Source organism: Anolis carolinensis, chromosome 6 (assembly GCF_035594765.1).
Source record: "Anolis carolinensis isolate JA03-04 chromosome 6, rAnoCar3.1.pri, whole genome shotgun sequence".
NCBI lineage: Eukaryota > Metazoa > Chordata > Lepidosauria > Squamata > Dactyloidae > Anolis > Anolis carolinensis.
Window position 1 is genome coordinate 104,405,427 of NC_085846.1, and position 14,500 is coordinate 104,419,926.

Below are 14,500 nucleotides of genomic sequence, written 5' to 3' on the forward strand. Positions count from 1 at the left end.
TAAACAGCACGCAAGTTTGTCAGATGAGCTCATGTATAAATAACATCTCCAAAACCACTGCAAATCTTTAAAAAAAACCTCACCCCAAACCAAGGCTCGTTATTTATCATTAATTATTTAAGTGCAGTCCCCATGTGGGCAGTGAAATCCTGCTGATTTATTACTTATCAGGAATAAATTACCATTTGCAATGTGGGTTTTTTTCACCATTTTTTGCCATCATAAATAAATTTAGCTAACAAGTCTGGTTGCCATTTCTCTGCTGAATGAGCTGGATGAGTTCTATGATAAGTTAATTTGAGAGAGAAGTGAAAGAAATATATGTATTCATCTAGTACAAACAGTTTGGGGTGTCACACACACACACACACACACACACACACATCTCAGACTGTTTGTTGTAGATTTCAGTACTAAGCAAGAGTGCATGATTTATTTTCATTTGGTATCTATATAGAAGAGTATGTGTTTTTCAAAGGAATACAAAATCCTAACTGGAATGATCTTACACACACCCCAACAGTTCTGTTTGGCCAACTAAATCTAGGGTTGGTTAATTTTTTTAAGCAATGAAACAATGAGGGCTACAAGTGTAACTAACTACTTGCATATGGAGATATGGTATGCAAACCCCATACTGAATAACAACATAGTACAACACATGTCATTGACAGCAATGCACAGTACACAATGAATATTCTGCAGTGTACAAGTGTGATGGCCAACGTTGTTGAATGTGCTGCTGCTGCTGTTGGCAGAATATGTATGGTGTCAAATGGCAAATAATTCATCTTTTGTGTTAGCATGGCATGCATGTTTATCAAAATATCAACAATCATTTCCTGGAAATATATTCGAAGAGTTGGTGCTGTATACTAACTTCTCACCATGCAATCAGAAAATACATGCCCCACATTACAGAGCTTTAGAACTATGGAAGATGTTGAAAAAGCCACATTCCATTTGCATCTCTAATTATTAAGATACTAGAGTGGTGCCTTTCTCCCAGTCAAGGTGGCTAATATTTATATTATATTTACAGTAGAGTCTCACTTATCCAACATTCATTTATCCAACGTTCTGGATTATCCAACACATTTTTGTAGTCAATGTTTTCAATACATTGTGATATTTTGGTGCTAAATTCGTAAATACAGAGATTACTACATAGTATTGCTGCGTATTGAACTACTTTTTCTGTCAAATTTGTTGTTAAACATGATGTTTTGGTGTTTAATGTGTAAAATCATAACCTAATTTGATGTTTAATAGGCTTCTCCTTAATCTCTCCTTATTGTCCAACATATTCACTTATCCAACGTTCTGCCGGCCTGTTTATATTGGATAAGTGAGACTTTACTGTATCTTCTTTTTTCTGGTTTAGTCACAGGATTGCTCCCATCCAAGAGGGTTCACACAGGATAATGTCAGAATGTACCAGATTCAACTGGATTTTGTTTTAGAGTGATAATGCTGATGGGAAAAAAATAATAGAAATATGAAAAGTTATGCCAAAATGTTGCCACATAATCTTTTGTAGTTATATAAATGTTGAAAAAATGGAAATTTATTAGAGGAAAATTATTAGAAATATCTGTTCTGAGTTCTAGCTCAGTTTCTGCTATAACATTTTGTCTTTAACTGGAATTAAGATGAAAACCACAACAGTTTTTGTTTTGTCTATTTCGGCAATATACGGTAATCACAGACTCACCAAGATTTGCATATTTTCTAATGGGACCAAAACAATCACCATTGAGACTGGCCTTCTTGGCCAACACTGTACCTTTAATAAAGAAGGCATATCCATCTGGGACTCCAGAGCCAATAGTGAGAAAATACACAAAAGAGATCTATGACTGACCAAGTGTCTATAACATTATGTAAACTGAATGGTTCTTACCCAAACTGCATAACCAATTTCCTACAGCCTCCCTCTCTTCCATTCTGTTTGGAGTGGATCATATGGATTTATTTTTTGCAAGGAAAAAACCATTAACAAATTACTTTTTGTTTCTAGAGATCTCACATGTTTACAATAGTTTGAACTGCACCTCAGGCAGATGTCCTTTTGGTACGAATATGAATCCCTGTTCTTTCCAACCAAGACATCCTTTCAATCACAACTTTTCTATTCTTTTCTGATACCTCATCTTTGACAAATGGGTGTCACGCGATGCCATAACTCTGAAAATGGCTCAAAAACAAGGCTTGGGAAGAACATGTCAGTCATTTTTTACATCATTAATCCCAGGGATGGCTCTTGCCTGTCAGGACTCATGGGCATTCATTCAACTCACCTATCTCTACTGCCCATCAGTTTTTTTGTTGCTATTGTCCACCTTTCTGACATCCTCAGTGGCATAACTCTGGGTTCTAAATTATTTATTGAAAGCTAGGGACTGGCTGTTATAGCCAGAAGCTTGCTGGAGGGAGCACATTGGGACCTTCAGTCATTAATGTGTGGATTTTCTAGTCTTTAGATTCAGGATAAGAGTAGTTACTTCAATGCTGATTCTGCTAGAAAAAAAACCTCATCCAGGTTAAAAACATATCAGTATTATCTTCATTTCAGTACTCTGTCTTCTCTCCACCACCACCACCAGTTCTTTCACTTTTATTCCTTCCTTTCTACTTTGTTTCTATATATATTTCCACCATGGAACTTAGTCATTGCACTAAAAGCCTTAGTAATGTAGAGTTAGGTTACCCTGTACCAATTAACCAATGGAAAACTGTCCTAGCTTCAGTATCTAAGATCCAAAATCACATTTGGTCTTCTTCTTAGATCCAAAATCACATTTGGTCTAGCAAAAACTGTCCATCTTTTTAGAAAAAACATACTTCTGTCTACTTGAACTAGATGTTGATGACGGAGAGAAGATAATGTTTTGCTGTGGCATATGATGTGAACATGTTCAGTGATCTGGTGTATTACAACCTGTTCGTTTTTTCATTAGAAAAGTCTTTAGTATTTCAAATGCATGTTTGTTCAAACTGCATTTTTGATACAGAATTTATCTGAGATTCAATCATGTGTGCTTCTGTTGTTGCAGAAAGACATATTCTAAGGTTTGTTGGATACAACTGCACTATTTAGTGATAAGATATAGAGGTAGACAGAGGTAAGATTTGACTTCTTGGTTTTCTATGCATCATAATGTCGGGATGGTTAGAGCGTTATGTTTCTAGACATGACCAAATGCCAAGGAAAACACCAACAATTGGAATGACACAATTACTTAGTCTGCAGAATTGTTGTCAACATTATGAACCCCTTTCCTTCCAGGGCTTAAGACACTCCCCAATGAGAGAGAATGTTGATCTGCTTCCTGTCAGTGTTATGCTGCAAAAATAGGAAGGGGGAATTCCGAGGTTATTCTGTAGACACATGTACACATTTGTATACATGCTGATATATATATTTGACATTTGGCAACAAAATTGCTTAGTCTGGTCAGAAGAACACATATTTTCAATAAATTCTTTCTCAAGAGAATTTTATTTAACTAACCATATTCTAGGAAAATATATTAGAGAAGAACATATGGAAGAATTTCTTATTTTGGACAAAAAAGCTGTTTTTTTACCTAGTAAGGCAATAATAATAATAATAATAATAATAATAATAATAATAATAATAATTATTATTATTTTATTTTTGTACCCCGCCACCATCTCCCCAGAGGGACTCGGGGCGGCTTACAGATATAAAACCAGCATACAGTAATATCAAATACAAAAACACACAAATAAATTTAAAAGGCATTAAAAAATCACAATCAAAAAAGACATCCTTTTTCAAACAACAACAACAAGCCTTTTTCAATTGTCATGAGATTGTTCTTATTTCAGGACCTTTTGAAAGAATTTCATAAATGTGTTTCCCTTAATTTATTATTATTTATTTACAGTATTTATATTCCGCCCTTCTCATCCCGAAGGGGACTCAGGGCGGATTACAAAGAACACATATATGGCAAACATTCAATGCCAACAGACAAACAACATTCAGTTTTAGACAGACACAGAGGCATTTTTAACATCTTTCCAGCTTCATGATTCCGGCCACAGGGGGAGCTGTTGCTTCACCATCCATTGGTGGCTTTTCTTCCTCTTCTTTTCCTCGTGAGCAGTTTTATGGTGTTGTAGATTAGTTAAATTAGCCTCCCGCATAAAGCGTACCTAAATTTTCCCTACTTGACAGATGCAACTGTCTTTCGGGGCTGCTAGGTCAACAGCAAGCCAGGGCTATATATTTTTTTTATGGTCGGAGGCTTAACCCGACCCGGGCTTCGAACTCATGACCTCTCGGTCAGTAGTGATTTATAGCAGCTGGTTACTAGCCAGCTGCGCCACAGTTAAGATTTTTTTTTTTTGCAAAAATGCAAAGGTTTTTTTTTTGCAAAACATTGTGTTTTAAACAAGTTTTTGTGTGAAAAATATCACAAAATTTAGAAATGCAAAAAACAAACAAGAAATGTATAAACCCTCTTGTAATCTTAGCCAGTAGAAATATGATCTTTCCATTTTTGCCAGTGAAAATGAAATAAGGGAATACTTGCTTGTCTAAAATGTGTTTGTAAGATATGTTCTGTCCACAAATCATATGAAAAATTGTATAAAATATATTAATTCAAGGATAATAGGGAGTTCTATGGGAAACATATATGACAGAACAGAGTGAACACTGTGGGACCTTCCAGACAGGCCCTATATCCCAGGATCTGATCCAAGGTTTTCTGTTTAACCCAGATTATCTGGCAGTGCAGATTCATATAACCCAGTTTAAAGCAGAAAGCCTGGGATCAGATCCTGCGATATAGGGCCTGTCGGGAAGGGTCCTGAATTCCCTAAACAAGACTTTTGCGTGAGGAGCTTAGCTATAGGAGCATGAAGCAATTTGAGGCGAGGTCTGAGATTATGGGACAATGAAGATGCTATACATAGGCCTACACTTAGTTAAACAGAAGGCTGAGTTTAGATTTTCAGAGAGTCTTAAGAACAAAAATGACTAAACTGAGACCATTGCACTTTACGCATATCATGAAAAAATGACTGTTTAGAAAAGACAATAAGGTTTGATATGATAAGAGGCCTTATAAAGAGGAAGATTAACAGAAAAGAGATCCCATCTAAACAAAAGAAAGAACTTTTTTAAAACTATATAACCTATTTGATGGTAAAACAAACTGCCTCAGGATGTGATGGATTTTCCATCTTTGGAGATCTTTAAGCAGAGGTTGGGTGGCCATCTTTTAGGAGAGCTTGAATTATGTATTCCTTCATTCCCAGGGGGTTGGACTAGATGGATCTTGTGACCCCTTCCAACTGTAAGATCCATCTAAAGTTCTATGACATTATGATTCTTTCTCTTTCATCAATAACATAGAAGTTCTGAAGGAGAATATTAAGGATATCTTCATTACTGTTTTCCAGTTTTCTATCTTTTGAATACTGCTTGTATTTTTTTCAGTTAGATTTCCTATGATTGACTTTTTACTTCTACTGTCAAAAGTCTGGAATTTTTAATGACCTGAGTTCAATCCGAGGTTGTAAGAATGCTGTCATTGGCTCATGCTTGCAATAGCGAGAATTGTTGACTGAATGATTCCTTTGTATTCCACTTCTGGTTATTTCTCAGGTTCTAAGAGACAGCTCATTTCAGCCTGATTCTAGCTACACAGTACAGCTGTAGCATTATAACACTTTAACAGTCCTGGCTGTATTCTAAAAAATCTTGGGATTTGTAATTTGGTGCAATATTTAGAATGCTGTATCAGAGAATTGCCAACTCCCCCAATCTACAGTAGTGAATGCTATGTACTTTCTAAAATAGGATTCCATAAAGTAGAACCAAGTACGTTTAACTGGAATCACCTACCCTGTTTTCTCCAAAATAAGACCTATCCCGAAAATAAGACCTATCATGATTTTTCAGCATTTCTGGGAATGCTTGCAATATAAGCCCTATTTCAAAATAGTTCATTTAAAAAGCCAATTTGGAAAAATAGGATTGCTCCTGAAAACAAGCCCTAATGCATCTTTTGGAACAAAAAAATAATAATATAAGACCCTGTCTTATTTTTGGGAAACAGGGTAGCTATAATGGTCTAGTGCAGATGTATACATGTGGACACCTAAGAAGCAAAGCCTAGTCTCATTCAAAATCTATCACTGCAGTTCAAGACTTGTATTCTCAGTAGTCAATGGATGGCTTGGTAACTATTGCAGAGAATAGTTTCAGGAAAACTCTTCAAATAGTGTTATACACTACCCATCTGTTTATCAGATGGGAATCTGCCATTGCTTAATCTAGATGTCTGTGGCATTTCTCAAAATAACCAAACAAACCTAATCACTTTGGGGGTAGGGAAGGGGGGAGAGAAATCAGGCAGATTAACGAAAAAGAAAGAATAGAAAGACACTGACAAGAAACAATGAGTAGATCAGACTTGATGTCTCTACAGTGCAGCTTTGGAAAATGCTGCTATTAATACTGTATCATATGAGGGCATGTTGTTGAATGATGGCTCTCCCTGGGTCTGAGAAATATGTTCTGTTTATACCAGACTGTAGTGTTTTTCAGCATGGAAAGAGAAGGGCGGGGGAGGAGGAAGAATGGGGGAAAGAAAGGCAGACATTCTAGTCAGTGTGAAAACCATAGCATATCAAGTAATTACTATAATGATGGAAATAGCTGGGTTGTAATGAAAAAAAAAATCATCTTGAATTGAAGCCTGAGCTCCTGCTGGCCTAGGCTGCTAATGCCTTCTGCAACTGTAAAATTTGGCTGCAGCCACGCAATCCAATACTGGTGAGAAAACACAGAGGTTTTGCCTGCCATTGCAATGAGCAAAAGAAGAAGAAGATAAATAACCAGGGCATGAAGATAAATAAGACATGTAAGTCAGTTTATTTTTTGCTTTCATAATGAGTGGTGTTGCAGGTTTGGATTAAAATTGCAGACTATAAATGTAGGACAGGACTTTCTTGTTGAATCACTTGGAAAGTCTAAAGATGCCTTCCTCCATAGTCAACAGGCCTCCTTCTTCAGGTATCCTCTTTAGCAGTTGGAATTAATGTGGTAAAATCTAGAAGTGGAGGTGCTCTTCATGACATTCCTCATATCTATGGCCCCCACCCTACCCCAAATAGGAGGTCAAAAATGCAAGCCATTCAGAAACCATCCTTCCATCAGAGAATTCAGCAAAGCACATTTCATAATTATTACTTTCTGTGTTGGTTAGGGCATTGAGAGAGCTGCAGTTCAAAAAGTTAACATTTCTAATATCTGGTTGAAGGGTGAAGGCCTGAAGAGAGGAGTCTGACATAAAAATATAGGTTTCTTGCTTGATTTAGAATATTGGGCTCTTTAAGCATTGTGTATTAATCTTTATTTACCTATCAGGAAGCCACTCACACTACAGTCTCTGTTATGGAACTTCGATTGATGGGAGTTAAAATTGTATTTTTACCATTAACTATAAGTTTAAAACAAATAACTACCAAGCAGCCTACTGCATAGAGATCTGGCTGGAACTCTGACTAGGCAGATAGATTAATAGATAGGCAGATAGACAGACAGAAGACAGCTAAATAGACAGATATCCTTTTCCACATTACATCTGAATCAGTCAGATGACACTCAATTTTGCTTCAGCCAAAGTATATGTTTGTTAGGTGTTTGGCCTAACCATCCTGGCCTTTTTCACTAATGCACTTTGTAAACATTGTATGGCTTTTGAATATACATGTCACCTAATTGATGTTAATCTTTCTCATCCTCATTGAGAAATGGTGTCTCAACACATTTAGACATTTAACCACCCATAAATACACAATATATAGTATGACCCCTGTATCTGTGGAACCAGTATTTTTGATTTCACTAACATGCATTCAAAACAAAAGTTATCTCCATTTCCTAGGTCTTCCAGCATGATTCTATGGATATTTCTGTCAGATGTTGACCATCAAATAATCTTGGAGAACATAGAAATGCTAGAGAAATGTTTTCTCTAGGCAATTTCTAGATCCTCCACTGTAATTGCACAGTATGCGTCCACTGGGAGTTTAATTTCAATAGAGTTCTGTTGTGTCTCATTTCCATGGTAAGTCCGCCACAGATATAGAGTCTACTTTATGTATGTTTGTGTCTATATATGTGCATTTCAGAGCTTTTTTGAGAAAAATTGCTTGTGCAATAATTAGTGGGACATTTTCTGAACAAAACCGATTGCACAAAAAAAATCCCCTAAACTACCCATTTTTGTTCAAGTGAACTTTTCATAAATACTTGAAATATGAAAGATCACTGAACGGCCATGCAGGAAAAAATCCTCGAAACATAATCTCAATCTTTTGGTGCAAACTTTAAAAATGATTCATTCTTCTAGGAGAACAAAACTCAAGTGAAAAATTATGCCCTTAATTTTAGCATATTTTTGTTAGGGCTAGTATCTATTGCTTTCTGTATATATTGTCTTCTAAACTTATAAGCAAAGAAGTAGAAAGAATAACAGAATGGCTACACTGTGTGGGATATGGGTAAAACTGCACCATGAGTAGCACCGTGCCACATTTCATGACCTGAAAGTATGCTACAGTACTCACCCTGGCAATCCTTTGTGTATGGGTATGTACCCAAACTTGGTGCATAATAGACCTATGTTTGCTGGAGAGATGTGGTTTTAAAAGGGAAAGAGTAGGCAGAGCATACCTTCATCAGAAGCTCTATCCTCTCACTGACAGCCTAACAAAAAGCATGGCAAGGCATGAAATGGCCCCAGCAACAGTAGGATTGGTCAACCCTTGAGTTGGAAGGCTGCTGTGAAAGCACTCTGCCCACAAGTCAGACAGTATATATATATATCCTCCTCCTTTCTGAACAAATCCCTCACTTACCTTGTTTGTGATCTCTAAGCTGGATCAAGCTGAAACTGTTTGAAGTCTACAGCTTTCAAGCCCAGACCCAAAGGCAATTAAAAAAGAAACATAAATTGCTGGTAGAAGACAGAATGTAGTAGCCCAAGGAAAAAAGAGCAGAAGGACTGTCATTCCAGATCAGACCAAACATCTATCAAGTCTGGCATTCTGTTCTTGGAGTGGCCAGTCAGTTGCCTATAGGAAGTTACTGGTGAAACTTTTGCAGTAGGCAAATACACACACTTATTGTTAGTTTCCATGTTTGCTATCTGTTTGTTCTTTTCTTGTTGTTTTCCTACTTTCTTCTTGCAATGATTTTTCTTCAATAGACCATATGCTTGAAGATCAATATGTAACATAAGTTACCCTCATGTGATTCAGAAGGACCAAGTTTAATCGGTACAACCTTGTGATGACTTCTGCATTAATGATGGAAGAAAATTATTATTCATATCAGTTATTCAGTACTGTATTTTATTTATGTCAGTGTTCAGTAAGCACCTGGTTTTTCTCCCACTTTACAAAATCTGAGCTGGACTCATGTGTAAGACAGCAGTGTTCATAGCTGAAGCAAGCCTATCACAGCTTCAAGAATCATTAAATTAAGCCATATTTTCTGATAAAAAAGCTTTATAAAGCATATCCATCTCTATCACAGACCATGTAATATGTAGTGCAATCCAACAACCCCAGAAAGCAGATGTATGGGTGTTTTGTTCCACATTTAATGTTTTTAGATACTCTTTTCTTATCACCTTGTTCCTGGGGGTTTGTATATTTTCAAAATTTGAGGTCATGATTTATTGTACCTGCATAAACTTAAATTCCACTTGCTTCTTGGTTCTAATGCAAGTAAATCCCAGCCTGTAAAATAACCATGTGAAATATTATTTATTGTTGCTGATAGCAAGTTTTTTTTTTAAAAAAAAACAACCCCTCAAACCACTCTTCAAACATTTGTGAACGTTTTCCCCATCACTTGTAATGCATTCAAATATATGCCAGGTGATGTGTATACTTAGGCCACTCCTTGGAAAAGTTACTTTGTAATATTTCAGTTCTTTGAATTCCCAAGCCAGCATGGCCAGTGAGCAGGGATCATACTTTAAAAAAAAAACAAAAAACTACGCTGATGTTCTTTCTGGCATGGTAATAAAGATGTTTCTAAATTTTGAAATGTTCTTATTTAAAAAAAAAACGCAGGAGAACTTGCTGTGCAGCAAGCTGAATACAATGGCTCCTGTGTATTCACTGCAAAAGGCTTTTGTGTCTCAAACAATGTTCTTATCCCTAAGGCTCGACACAAGATACCACTCCCTTAAGCTATCCAGACATGTTGTAGATACAAACCTGTGCTTTTGTGAAGGTACAATAAATAACTATTGTACTACCCACTCCGATATACATGTGATTATTAACAAATTAATTTCACTATAAAATACTAATATATGTATGCTTTTTTGTAACATTGATCTGCTCTTTCTGTTGAAATATACTAAGATTCTGTATGCTTAAAATTCATAAAGTATTCTGGGTTTGGGTTCAGTAGATTCTATGTCCTTGGGAAGTTCCTGGCTGGAGCATGTTTACTTGAAATTGTAGATATGACCCAATGCTATTAAATTACCCGACTTCTGGTCCCAGCATACCATAGATTTGCACTGGAGGACCCAGAGATTCCTAAGCACAGTTCTATTGTAACTTCCAGGGAAAGTGTACCATAGAATCACCCGGAGAACCTAAGAAATTCCTGGGGAGGCCATTTCCCCTTGGGTGCAAGTAAGTGAAACCACAAAAATGGGGTCCACAATTAATGGGTTGTACTCTGAATACACATTTTGTTTTGTTTTGTGTGTTTGCCGAGGAGAGGAAATATTATATTCTGAAAATGGTATAAAAAACCATATTGAGAAGCCTTGCTATGAAGAATCCTGAAGTGAAAAGAATATTTGCATTGGTGACTTATTTTGTGGCTGTTTTCTATAGAAAATATTTTCTGCACAGAAAATATTACTTCTCTGCAGAAATATTATTTCTCATGCAGGAAATGCTACAATAGAACTTTGTTCTGCGGAGAATATGCATGTGGTTGATTTAAACAGAAAGCAACAATTTCTCAATAGGAAACAACATTTTCTGTGTACAAGATTTTTTTTTTTTTAAAAAAATATTCTTTTCTATACAGAAAATATTGTTTTCTGCACAGGAAGTTCTGTTTTCTGTGCAAACCAACCATGAGTGATCTTTGCCCAGAATAATTTTCTAATTGGAATTAGGCTTTGAAAACTGGCTTTTGACCATTTTTTTTCAGCAGGAAGAAAATATTAAAATTATTTGTGACTTCCTTCAAGAAACAATATGATGAAGAATGACATCCCTAATGTGTAGTACAACATTTTCATGGTCTTCACTCTTATTATTTTCCACCCACATTTGTGTAATTTTAATAAAAAGCAAGTAATAAATCATGATCCTACTTTACTGCTTGAAACATACTATAGCTAAAGAAAGCAAAAAGAAACACATTGCAAAGTAAATTAATTTACAATACATGTCTGGGTTTAGTTTTATGGAACAGTCCTTCATACTCAACTCCAAAATGCACGCTCCTTTTAAAAGTCATAGTAAAATTACACTGACACTCAAACTTCATGAACAATGTTCTTTTTGAAAAAAGTACAAATTGGAGACATGCCGGAAATCCATCCTTACCAAATATCTCAGTGGGATCACTGCTAGCCTGGAATCAAAACTCCAGCTGCTGCGAGATTTAATAACACCCTGGTTATGATATCATCCAATTGCAAAACCTTCTGGACAGCTGAACCCTTTTTACCCTAATGCTGTAATCAGATACGCAGAATTGTCTGGGTACAGAAAGTATCTCAAGACTCCATTCAGAGCAGCGTAATGTGTTGCTTATGCAAGTTTGGAAGGAAAAAAAACACCTGAAATTTAACTTCCAAAAGCTGTCAGTCTATTCTTAGAGGAAAAAAAGCCAACAAGAACAAAACCTTTACTGGGATCTCAATCAAAATGTATAATGTGATATGTGAATCTTTCTAAGAGAAACAAAATTGTTCGTATTAACCAAAGATGATTTTAATGACACATTTCAGGTTTCTGCCTTCTTCCTCTTCTTTTCTGCCATGAATCAAGAATGTGAATGACATTGTCCTTCGATGCCAAGAAAAACATTATAGAATGTATTAAGCCATGGGAGCATTGGCTTACAGGTTTGGTTCCTTTATTTATATTTTTCTCACATACCTTCCAGCTGGTTTGACAGACAGTCCTGGTTGACTCTATGCCATCTCACTTTTAAGCTTTCATTTTAATTGTCCCAGTTTTTCTCTTCTCCCACTCTCTGCCTAAATCTTTTTGCAAAACCACAAAATCAATTGAAAGCTAGTTTACCAAGTACCCATAGATTCAGTGGGACTCCTTTTATAGTGAATATTACTAACTGAAATAAAATGACTGGGGAATTTCGATATAGATTGCTTCCTTCCTCAAGACACTTAGTAATGACCTGTATATGTATGTTCTATATGTTTGTGCAGCTAATTTTTGGTATATTAGAAGCAGCAGTAGATAGATATATCTACAACTAAAATTATTTGTTGAAAACTTCCTGGAGCACATAGTAATTATTGAAGAATACAAACTTGACTGACAAGACACCAGATTGTCCTAGGGTGCATTTGCGCTGTAAAATTAATGCAGCTTTGTAGCAATTTAATGGCCATGGCTCAATGCCATGGAATGCTGGGAGCTGTAGTTTGTTGGAGTGCCAGCACTATTTGGCCAAGACGGCTAAAGACTTTGTTAAACTACAACTCCCAAGATTGTATAGCATTGAGCCATGGTAGTTAAGGTGATCTCAAAGTGCAGTAATTATACAATGTGGATGTGCCCATAGCCTCTGAGGAACTGATATAGACCAAAAACTCTTCATCTAGCTTCTAGACCAACTTGAAAACATTATATTATTTCCTTCTATAAGGCACAGAGAACCAGTTGGGCTTTCCCCCTGAAAGTGACAGTGTGCACTTTCAATTGTGTAAGTCTATAATCCTCTTGATGGAAAGATTTCCATGAATAGAAAGGGACCTCAATATATAAAGAATGAGTGTCTGGAACTCAGAGTGTTGTTCTTTATTTACTGTCCTAATTTTTAGAGTTTTTTTAAAAAAATACTGGTAACCAGATTTTGTTTATTTTCATGATTTCCTCCTTTTTGTTGGAATTGTCCACATGCTTGTGGATTTCTGTGGCATGATAGTTGTTAGAGTGGTCCAGCATTTCTCTGTTCTCAAATAATTTGCTGTGTCTAGGTTGGTTCATCAAGTGCTCTGCTATGGCTGACTTCTCTGTTTGAGTTAATCTGCAGTACCTTTCATGTTCCTTGATTCATGTTTGGGCAACACTGCGTTTGGTGGTCCCTATATAGACACAGATATATCCAGATATATAAACCTCCCTTATCTAGTTTTCAATATACCTCTCAATCTCTGAGGATGCCTGCCATAGATGTGGGTGAAACGTCAGAAGATAATGCTTCTAGATCATGGCCATACATCCTGAAAAACTCACAGCAACCCAGCACATAAGTATTTATCAATGCCTACAGTGTTCCACGGAACAAGCCTGCCCAGGCACTAAGATCTTCAAGAGAAGGCCCTCTTCTTGGTCCCACCCGCATCTCAAGCTCAGTTGGTGGAAGCGAGTCAGCAGGCTGTCCTTCTCAGTGCTGCTCCTCAACAGTGGAACTCCCTGCCCAGGGAAGCCAGAATGGGCCCCTCCCTGCTGTCTTTCTGGCGGCAGGCTAAAACCTTTTTATTCAGGCAGGCTTTTAAAGCAGAAGGTTTTTAAGATCAAGTCAGAGGAAGCTGTGGTTTTTAACTTTGAATATATTTTAAGGATTTTAACTGTTTATTCTTAGTAATATTAATGTTTAATTCTATTTTAATGTTTGTATATTTTTGGGTTTCAAATTGTATTAAATTAGTTGTAAGCTGTTTCCTGTCTCCTTTGTAGAGAGAAAAAGCAGGCTACAAAAAACATAATAATCATAATCATATTCATAAGCTTGCAGGGTTGTGATTGCTGCTAGGCTTTCACAACTTATACTGAGGTTGATTCATTTTATTTGTTTTGACCAACAACATTTATGAAACACTTTGTACAATAAAACAAAATCTACAAAAATTTTGAACGCAGTTAGAAAAACTAATAAATACTGCTAGTAACATTTGCGATCAGGAAAAAAAGACAGTTAGTGGGAATTACCTCTGTATTTTGTTGTATTAGAACTGGGAAACTTGATACGATTTTGTGCATTCCAGAATGATTCTTGGAGCGTGATAAACCGCTGAACTGCTGAACTTGCTGACCGAAAGGTTGGCGTTTTGAATCTGGGGAGCGGGATGAGTTCCTTCTGTTAGCCCCAGCTTCTGCCAATCTAGCAGTTCGAAAACATGCAAATGTGAGTAGAACAATAGGTCTGGTGGGAAGGTAATGGTGCAGTCATGCTGGCCATGGAGGTGTCTATGGACAACGCCGGCTCTTC

General features: G+C 36.6%; 1 long non-coding RNA gene across 1 annotated transcript in view; it reads left to right on the forward strand.

Moving 5' to 3' along the window:
* Positions 1–6,615: 6,615 nt before the first annotated feature.
* The window catches only part of LOC134300028 (uncharacterized), a 31,560-nt gene continuing 23,675 nt past the window's right edge, over positions 6,616–14,500 (forward strand). The window contains exons 1-2 of the long non-coding RNA XR_010007290.1: positions 6,616–6,905; positions 12,048–12,164. This is a non-coding gene — a long non-coding RNA (uncharacterized LOC134300028). The remainder of the gene's footprint in view (positions 6,906–12,047; positions 12,165–14,500) is intronic.